This window comes from Trichosurus vulpecula, chromosome 7, assembly GCF_011100635.1.
Source record: "Trichosurus vulpecula isolate mTriVul1 chromosome 7, mTriVul1.pri, whole genome shotgun sequence".
NCBI lineage: Eukaryota > Metazoa > Chordata > Mammalia > Diprotodontia > Phalangeridae > Trichosurus > Trichosurus vulpecula.
Genome location: NC_050579.1, coordinates 79,102,253 through 79,111,739, shown reverse-complemented (window position 1 = coordinate 79,111,739; position 9,487 = coordinate 79,102,253). Strand labels below are relative to the sequence as shown.

General features: G+C 43.3%; 1 long non-coding RNA gene and 1 pseudogene across 1 annotated transcript; one reads left to right on the top strand and one right to left on the bottom strand.

Moving 5' to 3' along the window:
• Positions 1 to 1,844: 1,844 nt before the first annotated feature.
• Positions 1,845 to 6,062, top strand: LOC118856018. Its single transcript, XR_005010829.1, has 3 exons — positions 1,845 to 2,022; positions 2,164 to 2,401; positions 6,026 to 6,062. It is a non-coding gene; the product is annotated as an uncharacterized LOC118856018 (long non-coding RNA).
• Positions 6,063 to 6,173: 111 nt separating this feature from the next.
• Positions 6,174 to 6,857, bottom strand: LOC118857561 (annotated as a pseudogene).
• Between the last annotated feature and the right edge of the window lie 2,630 nt (positions 6,858 to 9,487).

The following is a 9,487-nucleotide window of genomic DNA, read 5'->3' as shown; positions in this document are numbered from 1 at the left end:
AGCAACAGCAGCCTTGGCTGCCCCACCTCCGCTGCCCCCGGGGCTGGAAGCCGAACCGTGAACTCCTTCCACTCCCGCAGCTTTTCCCACTAACCTTCTCAGCAGTCTTTGGTGTTTGTGGGTTGAGAAGTCTCGTAACTGCCGCAGCTCACTGATTCAGGTTGCTAGGGCCCCCTCTGCCCGGCTGCTGGTCTTGTTGGTCCATGCCGCTCAGGCTGGGCTCTGTTCCACTCCATTCCCAGCTCCCAGCTCCCAGCTCCATGTGGGATAGACCTCACCCAGAGACCATCCAGGCTGTCCTGGGCTGGAGCCCTGCTTCCCTCTGCTGTTTTGTGGGTTCTGCCATTCTAGAATTGGTTCAGAGCCATTTTTTATAGGTTTCTGGAGGGACTCGGTACAGAGCTCATGCTATTCCCTGCTTACCAGCTGCCATCTTGGCTCCGCCCCCCCATGCCCATTTTTGAAATGAAGTTAACCAAGTAGAAAGTTAGATGTTTATTTCATTTAGAGTCTTATGGAGTCCTTCCTAGAATTCACCGCCTCCTTGTCCTCCACAACAGATGTTGGCGCATATGCTGCAATTACTTTCAGGTTGATATTTTTTTTTTACAAATGCTCATCTAAGGTACTGTCCGTTTTGTATATGGACATTTTGGTTTTTGCAAAGAACAGAAAAAAGGACATCCATGTGAGAAAAACACCTTGAGACAGTGCTGAGGACCTAAGTGAAAAATGCTTCTCAGATAAGTACAGTGTCCCCAAAGTCTTAGTGAGGCTATAAGTTTAAAAGTGGCGGCTAGGTGGTGCAGTGAAATCCAGCTTCAGACACTTACCAGCTGTGTGACCCTGGGCAAGTGTAGGGTTAAGGGACTATAAGATCTTCCCCGTCCATTAATAGGCCTATGTGACCACACGTGTCTCCCTTTTTTCCTGGAACCGGGGCCATGTTCTCAGGTCTAAAGGTACACAGGTATTTCAGTCACGGATGTCTTACTGCTTTGAGCTCTGGCCCAGCTCATAGCTGTGACACATCCTGAGTCACATAAAGCCCACTGGGGGAGGAACTTGCCTAATGGAAAGCTTGCTTAGGGGCAGCTTGCTTGCAGGAAGGCTTTCATACCTTTTTGTAATTAGGCACTGAGTCACTAGATTGTGATGCCTTCTGGTTCTGAGAAGTATATATATATATATAGATAGATAGATAGATAGATAGATAGATAGATAGATAGATAGCTATAGATAGATAGATAGATAGATAGATAGATGATAGATAGATAGACAGATAGATAGATAGATAGATAGATAGATAGATAGATAGATATAGATAGATAGATATAGATAGACAGATAGATGTACATTCTGAGGTGAGATTTTGCTTTGGGGCTCACTCATGGGAAGAATGTTGGTGTGATTTGGCCAGACAAGACTCTGGGTAGCTGTTAAGAAGCCCCCCTCCCTGCTTTGTGAACCCAGATGTTGGTGCTCCCTGTCTGGTGATTATGTATCTATTACTTTGTTCAGGCAGTTGGAGTCTGTGGGATCCTTGTGCTAATTTCTCTGCTTGAATTTTCTCTACATTCAGAGTGCTGACCTTTCCCCTGAATTAGTGAATGATCTTTCTCTGCTTGTATTTTTTCCATGTCAGGGTGCCGACCTTTCCCCTGAACTAGTGAATGATTTATATATGTTTGATTAAAGTAAGACTGTTGACCCCCTTAAAATTGCCTTTCCTTTAGAAAACCATATCAAAGAACCTGCGCTAGCAGGTCATCCTGGGTGTGCCAGGGTGCTTGCTGTTACAGCAAGTCATTTAACTCTGCCTCAGTTTCCTCATCTGTAAACTGAGCCAGAGAAGGAAACGGAAGACCACTCCAGTATCTCTGCCAAGAAAATCCCAATGCGGTCACAAAGAACTGAACAGGAAGAAGAAGCTTAAACTGTATGACTGAGAGGACCCGTTTGAAAGCATCTGAAAGCACCAGGACAACGCTGCAAGGCATTGTTGTGTCTCAGTTCATTTACGTAGGATTGGGGTTTTGTGGGGAGGGGTGAAGGACATAGTTGAGAAACTCTAAATCATAAAATTGGGGACTAAGGGAAAAATGTATATTATTTGTATTATACCTAGTTGAACTGTGGGTTTTTTTGTTTGTTTTGTTTCAGCCTGAGTTAGAGATGCATCACTATTCAAAGAAGACCCTAGTATGAATCATTGGAAGCTACAGAAGAGAAATGGCAAGACAGAAGGAAGAAAATGTGAAGACTTTGCCCCTGCTTGAAAAAAGCAGAGCCGGAGAATCGGAAGAAAAGAGCGGCTGCTCCGCATGGAGTTGGAATGCAATCACAAAGAAGTCAGTTTTGGAGAGCTCATTGGAGGAAAGCGGAATCCTTCTGCTGGAAGGTCTGGCTGAGTTATTGCCTTTTAGGACCATCTGCAATCTGAGAGAGTGGGGGAGCTGCTCCCGGGGATTATCTCTGTTGCCCTTTTAAATCTTCCTTAGATTGAGAGGGAGAAAGAGCTGCAGAAAGGTGACTTACCCTGTCATTTGAAAGAGGGGGCTCTCAGGGGCTGAGGAAACCTTTCAGACCTCATAGAGAACAGACCTGATGGGCTTGGCAAATACCAGACTGAAGGAAGTGATGCTACTGCTGTATTAAGGCTTAAAGGGTGTGTTACTCCTTTCGTGTGTCTTAGTGCTTGCTTTCTGTGGGTTTGAAAGACACAGTGGTGGGAAAGCCTGGCAGAGGAGAGACTTTCCTTCTTGCTTCAAGAGAGGTTGAAGAAGCCTCCCTCATGGACACTGTGTGCATTGATGGGAGAGTGTGACCCAGGTTTATGAGTGGATTGACTTTGTCTTCTATTGAGTAACATGATTTTTTATTACTGCTGCTTTTGTCTTTTTGTTTAATCGCTCAACAAATATTTATTAAGCACTTATATGCCAGGCACTATGCAAAGCCCCACCGATACAAAGAAAGGCAAAAACGCTGTCCCCGCCCTCAAGGAGCTCACATTCTAAAGGAGGAGACAAGACGTAAATAAATAGGTCCATACAGGATATATACAGAATATATGGAAGGTAGTTTCATAGGGAAGACACTGGCAGCCAGAAGGACCAGGAAAGGCCTCCTACAGGAGGTATGATTTGAGCAAATTTTTTTTTAAAGTGAGGCAGTTGGGGTTAAGTGACTTATCCAGGGTCACACAGCTAGTAAGTGTCAAGTGTCTGAGGCTGAATTTGAACTCAAGTCCTCCTGACCCCAGGGCCAGTGCTTTATCCACTGTGCCACCTAGCTTTCCCCTGAAACAAGTTTTGAAGGAAGCTAGGAGGTAGAAGTAAGAAAGGAGACCTTTCCAGGCATGGGGAAAGAGGGAATCAGGAGATGGAGATTTCATGCAAGGAAGAGTAAGTAGGGCGATGTAACTGGGTTATAGAGTGTGTGGAGGGGAGTAAAGCATAAGAAAATTGGATGTGTAAGAAGGGGCCAAATTATAAAGGGCTTTAAATGCCACCAGAAAAAGTGTTTTATATTTGATCTTACAGGTAACAGATAACCAATAGAGTTTACTGAGCAGGGAATGACATAGTCATTAGGAAGATCACTTTGGCAGAAAGATGTATTGGAATGGGAAGAGATTTAAGGCAGGGAAACCATTCAGAAGATTATTGCAAGGGTCCAGGGATGACATGATAAAGGTCTGTACCAGGGTGGTGGCTGTGGGAGTGGAGAGGAGAATTGTGGGTGAGATGTTGCAAAGGTAGAAACAACAAAACTTGGCAACAGGTTGGATATGTGAGGTGAGTTCTAGTAAAGGACTGAGGATGACCCTGAAGTTGTGACCCTGAGGAAGTGGCAGTGCCCTCAACTCTAATAGGAAAGTTGGGAAGAGGAGAGGGTTAGGGGGAAAGACAATGAGTTCTGGTTTTGGCACACTGAATTTGAGATACCCAGGAGATATCCAATTTGAGATGTCTAAGAGGTAGCTGGTAATATGAGACTGGAGTTTAGGAGAGGGGATAGGACTAACATTATGGATCTGGGAATCATCTACTTAGAAATGATCGTTGAACCCATCAACAAGTTTTGAAATAGTACAGATGGAGAAAAGAAGAGGACCTAGGATAGAACTTTGAAGGATGTCATGGTTAGTGGGCATGACATGGAAGAAGACCCAGCAAAGGAAAATGAAAGGGAATGGACAGAAAGATAGGGGGACAGCCAGGAGAGAGCGGTGTCACAAAAACCAAGGTGGGGGGAGAGTATTCAGGAGGAGACAGTGATCAACAAATGTCAAAGAGTGTAGAGAGGTCAAGGAAGAATAGATGAGTATTAAGAAAAAGCTATTAGATTTGGCAATTAAGAGATCATTGCTAACTTGGAGAGGGCAGTTTCTGTTGAATGATGAGGTTGAAAGGAGTAAGAGGAGAGGAAATAGAGGCACTTAGTATAGATGGATTTCTTAAAAAGTTTAGCCAGGAAGTGGAGGAGATCTAGTGGATAATAGCAAGGATTAAATAAAGGTTTTTTTAACTATAGAGGAAGATGGTGTGTTTGTATGTAGCGGGGAATTTAGATAGTGAGAGTATATAGGAAGAAATGGAAGATTAGGGAAAGGGTGGGGGCAATTTACTGGAGAGGAAAGAGTATGTGGGATCAGGGGTCCATATAGGGGAACTTGCCTCGATAATGAGAAGGGCCATGAGACAGGAATGAAGGAGGAGATAGTGGGGAAGTAGAGATAGTATCTGAATGACATGAGATGAGAAGGGAAGAAAAGGGAGTCCTTGTCAAATGGCCTCAATTTTTGGGGGGTGTGTGCGAAGTAGAAGCTATGGTCTTTGCCATGGGAGGTAAGAGGAGAAATAAGAAGGTTTGAAACAGCTGCTAAAGGGATGGGATAGTGAAATAATTAGGGTGGAACCTAATGTTTGCTTTGCTTCAGTGAGAGTTAAGATGAGATGACATTAAGTTTAGAATGAACCCAATTATTATTATGCTACAATTTTTTTCTAGCTCCATTCAGAAGCGCATGAATGAAAGTGAAGGAGTAGATACTAAAGTAATATAGACCTAAGGTTTAACAAGCTATGATGGGGAAGTACACAAGAAGGAAAAGGGTTAGGATTTGAATTAGTTCACCAACAGATGAAGATAGGAAAAGGACCAAAGTGTAGACAGTGACAGGGTAATGACGTGGCAGAGATCAGATAAAGGAATTTCAGGGTTCATTAACATGGAAGTAGAATAATTATGGGTGATGGCAAGGTCAAGAGTATAATCATGTGTGGAGCTAAGGTAGAATGGAGGACAAGGTCACGAGAATTGAGTAGATTTAATGACTATTTCATGTTTAAGAGTTAATATAGTAAAGAAGGAAGGAAGGAAGGGGGAAAAAGCATTAAGTGCCTACTATGTGTCAGCCATTAAAGTGCTAAGCAATTTTAAAAAAATAAAAGGCCTTATTAAAATAACTTATAAGTAAAATGAACATAATATCTTGGTGGTAACAAGGACACAGATGAAGGCACAAGAGGGGGTATATATGTATGAATTAATAGAATAAAAGCCATTATATACGTGCTAATGCACACATAAATAGAATGAGCAGTGTAAAGATACAGCAAATGGTCATATGACTTTAATTTTTCTTAATAATATGGAATTTCATTATTCTTGAAGGATTTAAAAGCAGAGCCTTCTTTGGAATTTGTAGTCAAAATAGATCTTGGCTTCCTTTATTTGGCACCTCTAATAAAGACACACAGGAACAGGTGTCTGCAAAAATCCAGCATCTTCCCAAAGAACTAAAATACCAAGAGAATGAGGGTAGAGAACTGGAAACAGAAAGCATGAAGTGAGTGTGTGTGTGTGTGTGTGTGTGTGTCTATGTATGTATGTGTGTGTGTGACAGAGAGATAGAGAGATAGAGAGAGACTAAAAAGTGTCAGTACACACTAAATCCTTATTTGTTCTTGACTGTCAGGGGTTTCCAGCTGATCTTTGATTTGTCATTCTTCTTCAGAACCATCTGGGTCCAGCGGCAAGATGTTCTGGAGGAGACAGTGAGGCTGGTGACTTTGCACAGCTCTCCCTCACTTAAATCAATTCACTTGCAAGTCATGGCATCACCTTTCTCATGTCATGGTCTTCTTCAGGAACGAAGGACAAACAACATTCTTCTTTAGGGGCTCTGGGCTTGCCTGAATGCATCTGCCATAGAGGTACTTGTATGGTTCAGAATGGATGTATTCAAAGACACCAGACACTCCAAACTGGAACTAGTCAGCAATTGGGGTAACGCAGGGATTACTCTCTGCTTTGAAGAATTGCTTCTGACCAGTGAAATCCAAGTTTCTGAGCTCGGGTGGGGGGGCTGGGGGTGGGTGGGTGGGGGAAGGAGAGTCAGCCATTTCCCCTGGTTGTGTAGTTCCTTCAGTTGTGTACGTTCTCCATTTTCTTTTGGCAGTGATATTATTCTATTGGCAGTGATCACTATTCCTGAGGTTGAGTACCTGCCACTTTGTGAGCTTCCCAATATCTGGTGGCAGGATTTCAAAATCGTTATCACTTAGATAAAATATATGTAGGGTGGTAAGATAAAAGAAGTTTCCAGAAGAGAATTTTCATTCAAGTTGTTATAAGTCAAGTCAAGGACCTCCAGGGCTGGTAAAGAGCCAAATCCTTGGGGCAAAAGTATTTAGCCTGTTCATACCAAGGTTCAGGTGTTTGAGTTTCTGGAGGCTGCTGATATGTGTGAGCAGCTCTTCAGTTTGGTTATTGGAAAAGTTCAGCACTTCCAGACTCTTCAGTTCTGCCATGTTTGGAGGCACAGTTGTTAGCTTGTTGTGGCTGAGAACTCATGTGTGTGTGTGTGTGTGTGTGTGTGTGTGTGTGTGTGTGAGAGAGAGAGAGAGAGAGAGAGAGAGACAGAGACAGAGAAACAAAAAAGTGTCGCTACACACTAAATCCTTATTTATTCTTGGCTGTCAGGGGTTTCCAGTGATCTTCTTTGATTTGTCATTCTTCTTCAGAGCCATCTGGGTCCAGTGGCAAGATATAGATGTTCTGGAGGAGAGAGTGAGGCTGGTGACTTGGGATAAAATAAACAAACTGTGGACATGCAGAATGTTGGAGATGCTATGGAGATACATGTCCGCCTTGGGTTGGTTCTTCTCCCAGCTCTCCTCCACCAGCTTCTTCAAAGACTTGGACGTGGTTGTGGAGGGCAACAGCAGGCAACAGGAGAGGGAGACAGAAAGACAGAGAGAGGGAGGGAGAGGGAGAAGGAGAGAGGAGATGGAGGAGGGGAGAGGGAGGAGAGAGAGTCAACCCAACTGAAACGGCCTTTAACCTGTGGATGGCCAGAGCCAAACAGAGCAGGCCAGAGACAGGAGAATCAGGAATCAAACAGAAATTTAATTTCGAAGTGAGGGAAATGGCTTGTAAGCAAGGACACATGTGCTGGAGCCCCACCCCTAGTGGGGGGATGGCGAGGCAGTGTGGGGAGATCTCAATACTTATACCAATGGTTACCGATTGAACTGTAGCTCTGACAATGAGACAAGTTGGATTCATAGCAGGGCTTGATGACCAGAACATGGGTACTTGTCTGGTGCCTGTCTGAGCTCAGAGAACACCTGGTGCTAGTCAAAGCAATATGAAGATTATATGATTTTGCCAGAGGGTGAGCACATAGGATTGTTCTTATTCCAAGCTCAAGGCATAGCTTGCTTGCTGGGCCCTAGCTCTGGAAAATAGGGTGTCTCCTAATATCCTGACTCTCTCTCCATACATATACACTCACACACACATACATACACACATGTGTGTATGTATATGTGTATGTATCCACACACAAATATATGTATCCACACACATATATATCTATATATTTCTATAGGAAAAATAAAACTTCTATATAACTTTTCAGGAACAAAGTTGCCCACATGTCAATTCATTTTTCTTGACTATTTGTACTTATACTTATTTGTTAAATGTAAAGGCTTTTCCTTGGTGAGAGGAAGGGGGGAGGTAAACAAGAGTCATATTGTTGAAAATTACAAGACTGAGGTTATGAAAGACCTCCGTTTTGTTCCCATATTTGACTGGGAAGCCATTAGAGTTATCAGATGCCGCCATCTTCTGAACTTAGCAGGGTAATATGAAGATGAATAAGCCCTTCTTCGTAAAGAGAATCATTTAAATCTCTGAAGTACTAAACCCCAAATGTGATTCTTATGGGGAAACTGGAAGTCAAGTTGAGGGAGACAAAAGAAAAGAAATACAAGACTAGATGCAGGTCTCTTGGCTTCCCAGATCAGTCTCATGACTTCATGACCCTATGACATAGAATTCCCTTCAGTGGAATGTTGGACCTTGAGGACAGGAATAATTTTGGTTTTTGATTTTGTATCTTAATGGTGCCTCAAACCTACCAGGGTAGAATTTGGAGGATGGGAGGATGAGTAGCTGTGTGACCTTGGGCCAGTCACTTAACCCTATTTGCTTAAGTTCCTCAACTATAAAATGAGATGAAGAAGGAAATGGCAAACCGCTCAGTATCTTTTTCAAGAAAACCCCAAATGGGGTCACTGAAACGAATGAACAATAACAAATTATGGTATGGCCAAAAATAAGAAAAGAATGTCAGCGAAATGTTAAAAAAGATACAAAAAGAGTATAGAAAAACTCAAAAGAAAGCAGGGACACAGACAAACAGGAATGTGTTAAATTTAATATGCATTTAAAAAAAAACCAAACTATGCACAACAGGGAAGAATCTTGGTTTCATATACAGTCTTCTTTTCCTATTCTTTTTATTTTGAAATGTTCGTGTTTGTTAAGTTCATACTAGAAAATTTAAAATGGAAAAAAGTGGTCTATGCCTGAGACATCCTCTTCTTAAGCTCCTTGATATCTGGCTTCTACCTCCACAGTAGAGAATCACTGAAACTTCCCTTTAAAGGTCATCTATGACACCACAGTTGGCCCTGTGACTCAGGCATGATCATCCTCTGCAATTAGAACCAGAATATGTGCTATCCAATATGCTCTCCATTCCACTTAACGTGCACCATCCAGCACTAGGCCAAACTCTGGGGTAACTGCCAAGCTCTCTACAGGGTGTCCCTAAAGTCTGAACAAATAGGAAATCTCATTAACATCTCATTAACTATTTCACCGAAGGAGTCAGAAACCGTGAGGAATCTGCGTGGGGCAAATTTCCGAGCCGGGAGAGTCTGAAAGGCCGGAGGCACGAATCTGTAGGCTCGGAGAGGGCTCGGTTCGGAGCTGCTCCAGACCAAGGTGGAGGCGGCCGGCTGGGAAATCCACGTGGGAGACGGGCTGGGAGAAAGCTGGGCACCCGAAACCGGCGGAGATCCCCAGGCCTCCCAACACAGGATGGCAGTCTGTGGAAGCGATGAGAGGCAGCGCAACGCCACTGGCCGTGAAACACCAACTCCTGAGGCTTGCAGCCCAAACA